This window comes from Gopherus flavomarginatus, chromosome 13 (genome assembly GCF_025201925.1).
Source record: "Gopherus flavomarginatus isolate rGopFla2 chromosome 13, rGopFla2.mat.asm, whole genome shotgun sequence".
Taxonomy (NCBI): domain Eukaryota; kingdom Metazoa; phylum Chordata; order Testudines; family Testudinidae; genus Gopherus; species Gopherus flavomarginatus.
Genome location: NC_066629.1, coordinates 28,314,163 through 28,327,061, shown reverse-complemented (window position 1 = coordinate 28,327,061; position 12,899 = coordinate 28,314,163). Strand labels below are relative to the sequence as shown.

General features: G+C 52.5%; 1 protein-coding gene across 3 annotated transcripts in view; it reads left to right on the top strand.

The window, feature by feature from the left end:
• Positions 1 to 12,899, top strand: part of LOC127033746 (transmembrane protease serine 13-like) — a 92,488-nt gene that overhangs the window by 62,453 nt on the left and 17,136 nt on the right. For 2 of the 3 annotated variants that reach the window (XM_050921907.1, XM_050921904.1), the window contains exon 1: positions 4,214 to 4,392. The gene's annotated coding sequence lies outside the window, so the exon portion shown is untranslated. Of the gene's footprint in view, positions 1 to 4,213; positions 4,393 to 12,899 lie in introns of those variants that run through there. The other variant, XM_050921906.1, reaches the window with a different exon arrangement.

Sequence of the window (12,899 nt, the reverse complement as noted above, 5' to 3'; positions counted from 1 at the left end):
CCTTGATTCTCATTATTAATAATAATGGTTTATGGAGTTATTGCACTTTAAGTCAATATTTAGGAAAGTCCTTCCATAGGTCAACAAGCACAAGAGAATTTCATCTTTATTTTCTTTGTTACAACACAGAAAGAATTTAGGCAGGTTGAAAACTGCTGTGTGCCTAATAACCCATCCTGTCTGCTGCATCTCTAGACATCTGTGAAATGGCAACAGCCAAGGACATGGGAGATGACTGTATTGATTATTGAATGTTATATATATCTCCATGGGTTTGGTGGTTATTGTGCTGCTGACTAACAAGTACTAAACAGTAATTAGAAAGGTCAGTCAAGCTTTGGCTGCAGGAACCAAAGACAATGGCTTTAGAGAGTAGGTGTTAGCTCCTTTGCTGATCACCTCCACCACTCAGAGCAGGAAACCTGCCATGGCAATGATTACACTTTGGGGACAAATGCAGCAGCACCATAAAAACTGATGGAGGGGACATGCAGGAAAGCAAGTCCCCTTGGGTCAGATCTCAGCAGGGGAGGGACAGCTTAGCTCTGATGGGCCCTGTTGGGTCAGAGCTGCATAAGGGCTGAAGACAGGAACTTGGGGCAACTGAAACTGCAGAAGGAATTGAGCAATTGCAGGATGCAGTAACCTAGTGGAATTTGGCCAGGGAATCTTGGTTAACCCCCGACTCTTCCTAAAGTGCCACTGGACCTTCAGTGACCACGAGAGGTCTGGTTCTGAGTTTGATGGGAACGAATTGTCTGCGTCCTGGGAAAAGCCGTCTCCTTGGTGGGGATTGCTTGGGCACTGACTCAGTGGAAAGAGTGACACTGAATCACCAGTCCCACTTCTTCAGATAGCCTGCACTTTCCTGGTACTCTCTCCTGCAAGGACTGTCCATGCCAGTTTGTGCCAGAGCTGATATGATCACAGAACGATTAAGATCACAGCCTGTGGTTGTGTGGCTTCCCGCTAAGTCAGAGAAACATTAACTGACTGAGGATAGTCAATTACTGCTCTCTATGGCAATGCAGCCTAAGAAGCAGTAACCTGCCCGTGAGGCAAGTTACACACTGAAGAGAAGCTGAAGGCTTTGGCTATCTCTAAGGCTGCAGTTCTTTCACGGAGGCCATTTTCCAACTGACAACACAAGGTGCTTCGTTCTAATTACAGTGCATCTTAGCTCGGAAACCTGCATGCTGGTCACACGCCTGCCCCCCCCGCCCCAGCACCCGTAGCAGGGAGTGGCATCTGGGGTTTTAGACAGTGGCAGGAACGCAGGGGGACTGTCATGGGCAAAGTTCTGGGCTTCTCTACTACAGCTAAGAGCTGGGTAAAAAAAAGCCATTTGAGGCAGGGATTTCAGATTAGGAATTAAAAAGTCATATCCAGCTCACATTCTTCCATTTCAAAAACTGTTTTTGATCAAATTTTTGTTTTCCAAAAACTGAAACCTGGCAATTTTTAATGAAGACTGACAGTTTTCACTGACAAACATTTGGTTTCCAGTTTCTCAAGGAAAAAACAGGAAACGTCAAACAAAATTAAAATTTTCCATGAAATTGTTTGGTCCAAAAGCCATTTTACATATACATTTTTTTTTGAAAAAAACAAAAAACAAAAACCCCTGCTCAGCTCTGCTCTACAGTTCTTGTGAATCAGCACAATCCCAGCTGTGCACCATGGACCAGGAAGTTCTGTATAACCTGTGAGCAAGCCAGAGGCCAGCCTCTATGGTAGCTGAGATGACTGCAGGATTGGCATTCAGATCATGTGGAATTCCCACTCCTGTACAGCTGAACCATGGGGCTAGAGGGAACCAGGATGGTTAACTGAGTTTGCAGAGTCATATGAGCCACATATGGGGGATCAAAACCAAAGAGAATGTTCATGGCAATCCCTGCAGGGAGAAACCCTCTGTGGCTTTCCTCTACACTTCGGAGACCCTGGCTCCATCCCCGACTTTCCAGTGAGAGCCCTTCGGGTGGGGCGGGAGCCCAATGAAAAGAGAGTTGCAGTGTGAATGGGAGGGAGGAACCATGTGAAAATGGCATCACAAAATGGGACTCAGGGGCCCTGACTCCTCACCCCCTTGCTCCTGCATTATCATCATTTCCATCATTCTCCCCCCACTTTGCACTGCTGTAAGTAACTCCAGGAGGGGCAGGCAGTGGAGGAATCTGGCCAACTGAGTGTCAGGAAAGGGTCTGAAGGGCTGCCATTAGCTGGCTCCCTGCTCTAGCCATGCAGTGTTCGCCCTTCCTCCTGAAAAGAGGGCCAAGATCACACAGTGACATGGGAGCGACTCTTCTCCTTGCAGCGCGGCCAGCCCACTGCTCCCTGGGAGGGACAACGCCTCCTCGGCATGTGGAGTCAACAGGTCACTCTCATAATGTCCTGTTGCAGCAGAGATTGGTCACCCCTGTTCTTCCTGCTGCTGTCATAGGACGTTGCTAGGTGACACGGTTTGTACCTTTGTCAGAAATGGGCCATCACATCATTCCACAGGAGCCAGGGTAGTAAATATTGTCATTGAAAGATTAAACTACAGGAAGGTTCACAGGCAGCAGCTACCCATTGAGTTCCGTTTTCTCCTCCGTGTAACCACCCGGCTCGTGACAGCTGCGGCTTTGGGAGTGACAGAGAAATGTGGGTTGGGGCAGGGAGGAGTCCCTTGACAAAATCTCCCAAGAGATAAGGGCCCTGATTCTCCTCTGCAAGCTGCTCCTGTGTTTCTCTCTGGATGAAAGGTGTGGGAAGGAGCCACACTTGTGTCTTCCATATTCTGGGGCAGTAGGAGTGTGATGAACTGGGAAAGTTCTTAATGTTTTCTCTGAATACTGTGTTGGTGCCTCAGTGTCCCCATGGCAGTTCTTAAGTATCTGGCAGAGCAAAGGGCCAGTGCACCTAAATGCCTGGCACTCTGTCTCCTATCAACTGATGGCCTGGGCCCCTCCTCTGCAAAGGTGCCAGCTGAAGGTGTTGGAGACAAAGGGATCAGGTGACCTCCTGGCCCGGGAAAGGGGCTGAGCAGAGAGGCGGGGCTGGGAGGGGTGGTTAGTCTGGAGCTGTCTGGGGACAAGGAGTGAAGTGCAGACGTGAGGGGTCTGGTTCACTGCCCCCAAGAATGGACCCGGCTGAGGGGTCCGGTTCGCTGAACCTACAAGCTCTGTTTTAGACCCTGTTCCTGTCATCGAATAAACCTCTGTTTTACTGGCTGGCTGAGAGTCACGTCTGACTGCAAAGTCGGGGTGCAGGACCCTGTGGCTTCCCCAGGACCCCGCTGGGGTGGACTCGCTGTGGGAAGCGCACGGAGGGGCAGAGGATGCTGAATGCTCCAAGGAGAGACCCAGGAGGTGAAGACGTGTGAGCTTCTTGCCCTGAACAAGTCTGCTCCAAGGGAGAGGAGGCTCCCCAAAGTCCTGACTGGCTTGGTGGGGAGCAGTTCCAGAGCATCGCTCGGTGACTCCGTGACAAGGAGGGCCTGCCCAGTCCCCTGGCATAACTGAGAGCAGTCTCAGGGCTGTTCTAATGTATACTCTGTTTCCCATGGCCCCCTGTGGATTGTGGGCAGCCAGAGGTCTGTGTCCCGTAACTGGAAACCTCAGCTTGGTCTGCACTGCTGTGCAGGAGCTGGGCCCTTTTCTCCCAGGATGGCAAGAAGCGATCGGGCTAAAAGGCGTGACATGGCAGCACCTGCTTTGTGTCCTCTGAGTCACTCTCCAGCTAGGAGCCTTAGGAGTGTGACCTCACTCCCATGGGAGTTGACTTGAAACTGGGCAGCTCTCAGGGGAAAGCAATTAAGGACTGGGGAGGATCGGGGCGGCTCTGAGCTCAGGGAGAGCATTTGCGAGTCATTCAGTGTGAGCCTTGCCTTGAACAGACAATCTCTGAAGGGAACAAAACCTCCAAGGGTCCCACAGACTTTGAGTGTCACTGCCCATAACAGATCACCTGGCTCCTCACTAGGAGTGTCCGGGAGTTGTTCTTCCAGAAAGATACGTCCGACCCTGTGGTGAGAACTAGGAACCCGCCAGGTTCCACCTAAGTTTTTGTTGCCTCTGTACAGACACCCCTGCCCAGCTGTCAGCTGTCAGGAGCAGGCAGGACTGGCTGATGGGCCAGTATGTAAAAGGCAGATATTTATACACTACGTACGGGGTAGTTGGAAACAAACAGGCAGCAGAGCTGAGTGACAGGTCAGGCCGGTTTTCCTCTGTCAATTACCCTGGCAGTTACCACACAGGTGTGAGCACGGACAGACTTCCTGTTCCATTCCCATAGAACTGCCTGCTCAAGTTGGATCGGACGATCTCCAGAAAACCCTGGACTTGGCGTCACTCTGATCCCCAGACTCCAGCCCTGGTGGCGGCCATGGAACGGGACAGCTATCTGGTAAGCTTGCTGCTCCAGCTCCTTGCAGAGCCAGCAGTGCAGGGAAGTAGGCTCCCTGAGATTGGGGTTTAATTAACAAGCTGCTTTCTTTGCATGGGATGGGTAATTTTTGTGGGGGGAACCTGGGTTTGTTCTTCTGTCCTCTCTGTAGGACGTTCCTCTCCAGGCAGCATGTTTGTAACAGATGGGAGAATTCAGTGGGGTAGGGAGGGAATCACGACTTCTGGGTTCTATTTCCTGACACCGACCATCACTGCTCCATTCCTCAGTTTCCCCATTGGTAAAAGGGGCAGGATAATAGTTACCTTCCTCAGAAGGTGCTTTAAGGCTTAACAAGTATTTGCCAAGCAGATGGTGGCATTGTGCTAGGGAAGGGGATCTTACTTTTAACTCGGTGGCACTGACTTTTCATGGTGAAATAGACCAGGGCCTCATGGAAGTGCAAGGACCAGGGATTAGTCCAAGTGCTCTGCTAGTGTAAATTGACCCTGCTCTGGCAAAGTCACTGGAGCAGCACCAATGTGCTCCCACAGAGTATGTGGTCCTGTGTTTGGTACAGAGAGGCAGTGTGATCCAATAGACTGAGCATGGGCCGGGAACTCCTGAGCTCTGCTCTGTCCCTGCCTGGCCTTCTGCACATCATTTAAGTGCCTTTCTGTGCCTCCGTTTCCCCATCTGTGCCATGGGGGCAATATCTCAGAGCAGTGCTAATGCTGTAACGTGCTGTGTAGTGTTATCACAAAGACTTTGAGACTCTGCTGACCTATGGCACAGGGAAGAGCTCCGCAGTCCTGCTGTTCGTTTCTAATTATAATTTTCACCCTCTTAGCAACCAACATCCAACCACAGTCTCTCCTCTTATTGACATTTATCCCTTTCTGTTTGGTGAACAGTGATTGCTGTCTCCTGTGCACTGTACTGAGGAGAAATAACCAGCCTGTTTGGTTTAACAGCTGCATCGACTTCGACTGGTGCACAGTAAGTTCCTTGTCGTGGTGAAAACCTCTCTGTCTGTGCCCCAGCCTCAGCCCCTGGGTGTCTGCCCGGCTCTGCGGGTGCCGCTCCTGAGCCAAGCTGCGGTGCGTGCTTAGTTCCGATGGCGGTGGCAGAAAGCGGAGCAAGAAGGAAAGGGCAGGCTGGACATTGACTGGGAAGGTGCTGAGCTGCAATAATCACTGTGTCCACCCCACCCCTCCGTGCGCATGGACAGACACAGCCCCGTGCTCAGGGGACGTGTTCAATTTAACCAAGAGAAGGCTGTGGGGTGGCTGGATCATTAGGACCAACCTGGTGCTGAACAAATAACGAGCTCTTGTCTAGCAGGGAAAGGCCCAACACGAGCCAGTGGCTGGGAGTTGACAAACTCAGACTAGAAAAAAAAGGCAGCGAGGGTAATGAACCCTTGGAGCAGCTTGCCCGGGGGTGGTAGGTTTTCCAGCATGGCCATTTTTAAATCAAAACTGGGTGTTTTCTAAACAGTCGGCTCTAGCTCAGACAGAACGAATGCAGGCAAGTCCGAGGCCCTGCTCTAGGCGGGAGGTAGACGATCACAGTGGTCCCTTCTGGCTCTATAATCAATGACTCTATGATCCCAGGACGTGAACCATCCCCTCACTGACCACACTCACCCTCCTTAATGCCAGTGCAGCAAGTACACCCCTCCTGTGTGCTGGGAAGGACTGTGCTAATGAGGGACGGCCACTCCTAGAGCCCCCCCAGGGGCTGATGTAGGTTCCTGCTGCCTGGTATCAATCCCACAGTCTGGCCTAAGCTGAGTCCAGCTCTGACGTTGGAAGATGAGGGGAGAGCGGCTCCTTTGCAAAATCAGGCCAGTCATTTGGGCACCCGCATATCAAGTAAATTATCTAACTTCAGGCACCCAGATTTGGCAATTTTGGGTTACCCTCTAGTTGAGAAAGCATGGACCTGGGAGTCAGGAGTCCTGAGGGCTGATCTCAGCTCTGCTACTGAGTCACTGCAGGACCTTGGGTAAGCCCCTTCCCTGCTCTGTGCCTCAGTTTCTCCATCTGTAGAGTGGGTGGAATGGTGCTGACTCCCTTTACGGAGGGCTTTGTGGATGAGGGGCTTGTCTCACTGGCTTGCAGGAATCCATTTCTGACCTGCTCCAGCTGACCCAACACGGAGCCAAGGTTTTAGCGTTGCAGAATGTCCCTTAATATGCCAGCATTATTCCCTTCTTTGTGCTGGCATCTTCTAAAACATCTGGTCTGTAAAGAGTCTGACCACTTTTCGAAGGGGAAAAGTCACTGTGACTGATGGCTTTGCTCAGAATCCTAATGACTGGGAGCTAAATATACCCTTGCCTGTCCCAGGATATTTGACAGCATCAGAGGAAAAATCCAAGATGCCATTGCAGAATGAAGCATGTTTGGTTTTGCTTCGTCACACCACAGGTTTTGGTTCATTACAGACTGTCTCTGTTCTCTCCTCAACTTCCTCCTATGATAATGCATGGGAAGGGATCATTTGTTTATACTCACAGCGGGTGAAACTCCGGCCAGCACAGGGCCTACTAACCATTGAATCCCATCCAGAAGACGCAAGTGAGGCATAAACTTTGCGCTGGCTCTGCAGTGGGAGGAGTTTTGCCCATTGCTAGACAGTTGGTAGTGTCATCATGACTATGTTAATACACCATTTATCAGGCACCAGCAGTGCTATGCAAACGCACAAAAAAGCCAGCCCGTTTCCACTCTAGCTCAGAGAAAGGCAGATGAGTTCAGAGGCTAACAGCAGTTTGGGTGATGATCGGGGGAATAGGAAAGAAGAAGAGCAGATATTTAGGCAGCTCATTTCAACTAGTTCAAAACCGCATGTGTTGTTTGGTCTGCCACTGATCTCATTCCTCTCAGATGACTGCTACTGAAATGATTCCTGTGACTTTCTGTTTCTGTTTGTTTCACCATACCGTAAGGCCCTTTGCTGGTGTCCTTTCATTTTTGATTAAACACCCACTGTGAAGGTGCAGACAATTTCTAACTGTCTCTTGTATCTGCCTTCCCATCCTTGTTTGATTCTGAACACCGGGCTTTGGTCCATGCTGTCCCTCTGCGGTGGGTCTCCCTACCCTGTGAGCGTCCTGTTAGGGACATGGCAGACTGTCTCTCACTTGCAGTCTGTAAGTCAAGCTGGGATTTCTTTTGAAAAGATTCACTATTGCTCAAGCGAAAGTTCTGGACTGAGGCAGGAATTACTGGGTGAGGTTCTCTGGCTTGTGCTGAGCAACAGGGCAGCCTGGATTTTACCATAATGGTCCCTTCTGGCCTTAACATCTATGAATCTATGGTGCTGACATGTTCCAGTTTTAATTCAAAGATTAAAACTGGAAATGGGCAAATAGTTGTTAAAGTGCTGCCTGTGCATATCTCCCCCCCACATCCCATCTCCATCAGCAGGACACATATTGAGAATCAATAACTGTCAAGAAATCGGTTCGAAAAATATCAGGAAATTCAGCAGAAAATTATTCTACCAGCTCTACTTCAAACCTACTGGGCTCAATCCTCCACTGAGTCAAAGGTGCTAGACAGATTGACAGCAGCAAGGATCTGGCCCATTAGTTTTCTAGCTTCTCTCCTCATTGTTTCTATCCCAGCATTTTGTGCATGATTCAGGCCCTGCAGCAGTGACCTCAGCAACACGTTTGGCTCAAACCACGCACACACTTGTGCATTACTCAGCACACGTTTTCAGTGGCCAGCAACTCTCACTCCATGTTGTCTGGGTCACAGAAGGCAGCATGAGCCCCTTGTGCTACTTAAGTCCCACTTAAACCTTCCTTTGCCTGGTGCACAGAGATGATCATTCTTTGCTCTCTCTGGATGTCTGGTCTGGCTACAAGTCCCACCTCCAATGAACGCCTTGCTCATGGGACTGCAATGAACTCCAACCGTGCAGCTGACCATGGACCTTTTTGAAATTCAGGCCCCTGTTGCTCCTGGTTAGCCACACTGTTCTGGGGTAGGATCTGAGAAGGGAGGCTGGTTATTTCAGTGAAAAGACCAGGAATACTTGCGGCACCGTAGAGAGTAACAAATCTATTGGAGCATAAGCTTTCATGGGCTCCAGCCCACTTCATCAGATGCATAGAATGGAACATATAGTAAGAAATATGTATACGTATACAGAACATGAAAAGGTGGAAGTAACCATACCAATTGTAAGAGGCTAATTAATTAAGATGAACTATTGTCAGCAGGAGAAAAAAACCTTTAGTAGTGATAATCAAGATGGCCTATTTTAGACAGTTGACAAGAAGGTGTGAGGATACTTAAGGTGGGGAAATAGATTCAATATGTGTAATGACCCAGCCCCTTCCAGTCTCTATTCAAACCCAAGTTAATGGTATCTAGTTTGTATATTAATTCAAGCTCAGCAGTTTCTCATTGGAGTCTGTTTTTGAAGCTTTTCTGGTGCAAAATTGCCACCTTTAAGTCTGTTACTGAGTGGCCAGAGAGGTTGAAGTGGTCTTCTACTGGTTTTTGAATGTTATGTTTCCTGATGTCAGATTTGTGTCCCTTTATTCTTTTGCGTAGAAAAGCTTGAAAAAGTGACCCCTACAGGGTCTAAAGCCAGAGGGCAAATGGAAGGAACTCCAAAGATATGAATTTCAGCTGATCTCATGACTTTTTGGAGCCTGACTCATGATTCTTGAGTGTTTGGGATTGGCAGAACTGTGTTAAGTGCTGGCTTGTCCAGGGGCACGTCCCTTGCTCATGGCATACACCTTTCCTATGTTGTGTAGAGATAGGCATAAGAGAAATCCCAACAGCCAATGATTCAGGCCCAAACCTAACAGCTCAGGCTCACTTCCATCACAATCATGTATCCAATACTCTTGAAAAGGTTAGTGCCCAGGATCTCTAATTAAACAATGGCTGCCTGCATGGGTGGCAAGTTTGTAGAAATTTTGGTGGTGCCCAGAACCCACCCCCCCAACTCCGCCTCCACTTGCCTAAGGCTCTGGGCAGGGTTTGGGGGGGGAAGTCTGGGGTGCAGGTCCTGGGCTGGGGATTAGGGTGCAGGAGGGGTGCAGGCTCTGGGAGGGAGTTTGGGTGCTGGGTGCAGGCTCCGGGCTGGGGCAGGGGGTGGGTGTGCAGGAGGGGGTGAGGGGTGCAGGCTTTGGGCTAGGGGTGGGGGTGCAGGAAGGGGTGAGGGGTGCAAGCTCTGGGAGGGAGTTTGGGTGCTGGGTGCAGGCTCTGGGCTGGGGCAGGGGGTGGGTGTGCAGGAGGGGGTGAGGGGTGCAGGCTTTGGGACGGAGTTTGGGTGCAGGCTCTGGGCTGGGGGTGGAGGTGTAGGAAGGGGGAGGTGGTGCACGCTCTGGGAGGGAGTTTGGGGATAGGAGGGAGTGCAGGGGTGAAGGTTGTGGGGCTGAGGATGAGGGTTTCATGATGTGGGGGGGCTCAGGGCTAGGGAAGAGGGTTGGGCTGTGGGGCTGGGTTTGAGGGATTCATGCTGCAGGGGGGCTTGGAGCTGGGGCAGAGGATCAGGGTGTGGAGGGATGAGGGTTGGGGCTGAGGATGAGGTGTTCATGCTGCAGGGGGGCTCAGAGCTAGGGCAGAGGATCAGGGTGTGGAGGGATGAGGGCTGTGGCTGGGTTTGAGGGTTTCATGCTGCAGGGGGGCTCGGAGCTGGGGCAGAGGATCAGGGTGTGGAGGGATGAGGGCTGTGGCTGGGTTTGAGGGGTTATATAAGGCGCTGGTGAGACCCCATCTGGAATATTGTGTGCAGTTCTGGTGTCCCATGTTCAAGAAGGATGAATTCAAACTGGAACAGGTCCAGAGATGGGCTACTAGGATGATCCGAGGAATGGAAAACCTGCCTTATGAAAGGAGACTCAAAGAGCTTGGCTTGTTTAGCCTGGCCAAAAGAAGGCTGCGGGGGGATATGCTTGCTCTATGTAAATATATCAGGGGGGTTAACGTTAGGGAGGGAGAGGAATTATTTAAGTTTAGTACTAATGTAGGCACGAGGACGAATGGGTACAAACTGGATATTAGGAAGTTTAGACTTGAAATTAGACGAAGGTTTCTAACCATTAGGGGAGTGAAGTTCTGGAACAGCCTTCTGAGGGAAGTAGTAGGGGCAAAAGACTTATCTGGCTTTAAGACTAAGCTTGATAAGTATATGGAGGGGATGTTATGATAGGATAGTTTAATTTGGGCAATTGATCTTGGATTATCACCAGATAAGTCTGCTCAATGGTCTGCGGGGAGATGTGGGATGGGATGGGAACTGAGTTACTGCGGAGAATTCCTTCTTGGGTGCTGGCTGGTGAGTCTTGCCCACATGCTCAGGGTTTAGCTGATCGCCATATTTGGGGTTGGGAAGGAATTTTCCTCCAGGGCGGATTGACAGGGGCCCTGGAGGTTTTTCGCCTTCCCCTGCAGCGTGGGGCATGGGTCGCTTGCTGGTGGATTCTCTGCAGCTTGAGGTCTTCAAACCAATTTTGAGGATTTCAATAACTCAGTCCTGGGTTAGGGGTTGTTATAAAAGTGGACAGGTAGGGTTCTGTGGCCTGCCTTGTGCAGGAGGTCAGACTAGATGATCATATTGGTCCCTTCTGACCTATGAGTCTATGAGTCTATGCTGCAGGGGGGCTCAGGGCTGGGGCAGAGGATTAGGGTGCAGGGGGATGAGGGCTGTGGCTGGGTTTGAGGGGTTCATGCTGCGGGGGGGCTCAGGGCTGGGAAAGAGGATTAGGGTGTGGAGGGATGAGGGCTGTGGCTGATTTGAGGGGTTCATGCTGCAGGGGGGCTCGGAGCTGGGGCAGAGGATCAGGGTGTGGAGGGATGAGGGCTGTGGCTGGGTTTGAGGGGTTCATGCTGCGGGGGGCTCAGGGCTGGGGCAGAGGATTAGGTTGTGGAGGGATGAGGGCTGTGGCTGATTTGAGGGGTTCATGCTGCAGGGGGGCTCGGAGCTGGGGCAGAGGATCAGGGTGTGGAGGGATGAGGGCTGTGGCTGGGTTTGAGGGGTTCATGCTGCGGGGGGCTCAGGGCTGGGGCAGAGGATTAGGTTGTGGAGGGATGAGGGCTGTGGCTGGGTTTGAGGGGTTCATGCTGCAGGGGGGCTCGGAGCTGGGGCAGAGGATCAGGGTGCAGGGGAATGAGGGTTGGGGCTGAGGATGAGGGGTTCATGCTGCAGGGGGGCTCGGAGCTGGGGCAGAGGATCAGGGTGCCGGAGGATGAGGGCTGTGGCTGGGGATGAGGGTTTGGAGCATTGGAAGGGCTCAGGGCTGGGGCAGAGGATTAGGGTGCAGGAGGATGAGGGCTGTAGCTGGGGATGAGGGTTTGGAGCATTGGAAGGGCTCAGGGCTAGGGCGGAGGATTAGGGTGCCGGGGGATGAGGGCTGTGGCTGGGGATGAGGGTTTGGAGCGTTGGAAGGGCTCGGAGCTGGGGCAGAGGATTAGGGTGCCGGGGGATGATGGCTGTGGCTGGGGATGAGGGTTTGGAGCATTGGAAGGGCTCAGGGCTGGGGCAGAGGATTAGGGTGCCGGGGGATGAGGGCTGTGGCTGGGGAGGAGGGTTTGGAGCGTTGGAAGGGCTCAGGGCTAGGGCGGAGGATTAGGGTGCCGGGGGATGAGGGCTGTGGCTGGGGATGAGGGTTTGGAGCGTTGGAAGGGCTCGGAGATGGGGCAGAGGATTAGGGTGCCGGGGGATGAGGGCTGTGGCTGGGGATGAGGGTTTGGAGCATTGGAAGGGCTCAGGGCTGGGGCAGAGGATTAGGGTGCCGGGGGATGAGGGCTGTGGCTGGGGAGGAGGGTTTGGAGCGTTGGAAGGGCTCAGGGCTAGGGCGGAGGATTAGGGTGCCGGGGGATGAGGGCTGTGGCTGGGGAGGAGGGTTTGGAGCGTTGGAAGGGCTCGGAGATGGGGCAGAGGATTAGGGTGCCGGGGGATGAGGGCTGTGGCTGGGGATGAGGGTTTGGAGCATTGGAAGGGCTCAGGTCTGGGGCAGAGGATTAGGGTGCCGGGGGATGAGGGCTGTGGCTGGGGATGAGGGTTTGGAGCGTTGGAAGGGCTCGGAGATGGGGCAGAGGATTAGGGTGCCGGGGGATGAGGGCTGTGGCTGGGGAGGAGGGTTTGGAGCGTTGGAAGGGCTCGGAGATGGGGCAGAGGATTAGGGTGCCGGGGGATGAGGGCTGTGGCTGGGGATGAGGGTTTGGAGCGTTGGAAGGGCTCAGGGCTAGGGCGGAGGATTAGGGTGCCAGGGGATGAGGGCTGTGGCTGGGGATGAGGGTTTGGAGCGTTGGAAGGGCTCAGGGCTGGGGCAGAGGATTAGGGTGCCGGGGGATGATGGCTGTGGCTGGGGATGAGGGTTTGGAGCATTGGAAGGGCTCAGGGCTGGGGCAGAGGATTAGGGTGCCGGGGGATGAGGGCTGTGGCTGGGGATGAGGGTTTGGAGCGTTGGAAGGGCTCGGAGATGGGGCAGAGGATTAGGGTGCCGGGGGATGAGGGCTGTGGCTGGGGATGAGGGTTTGGAGCGTTGG